This window comes from Anneissia japonica, unplaced genomic scaffold (assembly GCF_011630105.1).
Source record: "Anneissia japonica isolate Jap-2015-1 unplaced genomic scaffold, ASM1163010v1 scaffold522_len1101056_cov227, whole genome shotgun sequence".
Classification (NCBI taxonomy): domain Eukaryota; kingdom Metazoa; phylum Echinodermata; class Crinoidea; order Comatulida; family Comatulidae; genus Anneissia; species Anneissia japonica.
Window position 1 is genome coordinate 858,957 of NW_022756123.1, and position 1,950 is coordinate 860,906.

The 1,950-nt window shown below is 35.6% G+C and overlaps 1 protein-coding gene across 1 annotated transcript in view; it reads left to right on the forward strand.

Moving 5' to 3' along the window:
- Positions 1 to 234: 234 nt before the first annotated feature.
- The window catches only part of LOC117124070 (GATOR complex protein WDR24-like), a 22,239-nt gene continuing 20,523 nt past the window's right edge, over positions 235 to 1,950 (forward strand). The window contains exon 1 of the mRNA XM_033270201.1: positions 235 to 279. The gene's annotated coding sequence lies outside the window, so the exon portion shown is untranslated. The remainder of the gene's footprint in view (positions 280 to 1,950) is intronic.

Sequence of the window (1,950 nt, forward strand, 5' to 3'; positions counted from 1 at the left end):
GATCGGTTAATAGACTTACCTGTAACGCCTAGACTTTCATTTTATCAAACACGGTTCACTGCAAAACAGTTAAAGTAGTTTACACTGGATCACATGTTAACAAATTGTCTAAAGAATCATCGCCTATTGTCCCATGCATTGTCAGTATACAAAAAATACTCACTGACCCAATATGCTTAGAAAAAAGCCTGATGGGTAGGTTCACACGAAAATCTCACAAGGAAGTTTTCTTGGGTTCATGTACCACCAATCTATGGGATCCTGTGAATGCGTCGTATAGTAAGTCCTGTGTTCTAAAAGAGCATAGCCAACTCTCATTGTTTTCCTTGATTTGTTAACAACTTTACAAAATTAGAGGACCTTGTGATTGATTAAGTAAAAGAAAGACAGACAACGACTTGAAAAGTGAGTACTTGAGAGTAGTTTTACATCTCCCCGTAAAATACTAATTCACATAATTTAACATATCCTTGATATTCCAAAATTATATCAGGTGGTGGCGCCAATATAGGGTCGGGGATAGGAATCCATCGACGGACAAACAAACATAGACCCCCTATGATCCAAGTAAAGTTATTATGCTGATAGTCCCTAATGTTGTGGCCTAAAGGTACAATTTTTACATACGATGTTTTCAGACTGAAACTGCGTTCACATCGGGCCGCGTTTCCGATGCGCTGAACTCCAACGTCCCTATATTCTTACATACCGCCGATTTTCTGATCGGTTCGGTTGGTTTTCCGAAAGCGGAGTCGATGTGAATTTAGCCTTTAGAAAATTATTTACTTCGAGACCCTGCCAGAGACCATGAGTGCTTCCGACATTCTAACTTTATCTGTTGGACCCTTTACTGCTGAGTTTTATTATCTAGGCTGGGCCTATATAACATTAGTTGGGATATTAAGACACGTCTCGTTAATGTTTTCATGCATAACACGTATTATTTCGAACGCTTACATTAATAATTTTATCTTCGTGAATATAGGATACCAATCGCTATGTGTGTATTATTATTCCAATTATATATTGATTAATTCATGTGTGTTGAATCAGTCAAAACAATAAAAAAAATTCCTTTTTGTATTAGATGCATTTACACAAATATAGGCCTATTACAGTAGAACCCCTCCTTTGGGACACCCCTATTCAGGGGACACCCCTATTAAGGGGACATTTTTCCGTGAAACGAGGGGCAATATATCTTTTAACACTACGGCCGACCCCTATTAAGGGGACACTCCTATTAAAGGGACGGGGACACTTTCTGAGTGTACCAACTGGTCAAATAACAATTATTTTTATACATAATTGTATCACAACTACAGCAGTTTCACAGTAAGAAAAATTCATTCAACTTCATAATTTAACACCTTTTGAGCAATAAACCAGAATTTTCTCCACAGAAACGTTTGTCCTTCTGGATACTCTGTTACTTCATAAGCCAATCTTGTCAATATTGACCCTTAACCACGGGGATTTCTTTTCCCTTGTTTTTCGTGTACATTCATATAAATAAATAATTCTACTTAGCTGATACCTTATGTCAATAAAAATAAAATTATACAGAATGTATGTTATCGTTTGAAAACATGCCAAAAACCCCTATTAAGGGGACAATTTCGCGTTTTTGGTTAGTGTCCCCTTAATAAGGGTACCCCTATTCAGAGGACACCCCTATTAAGGAGACACTTTTTCTGGTCCCAAAGGTGTCCCCTTAATAGAGGTTCTACTGTATTATACATTCTCAGACTCACGCATTATTGAAAATGCCTAATTAATTCTGTTTTCCCCTATATATTATAATATTGACAGAACTATTGTATTACCACTATTAGATACCGTATACTACACAAAGAATTGACAAGATTATAATTTTATAGAAGTCAAATATATATATATATATATATATGTATATATATAAATATATATATACATATATACATATACATA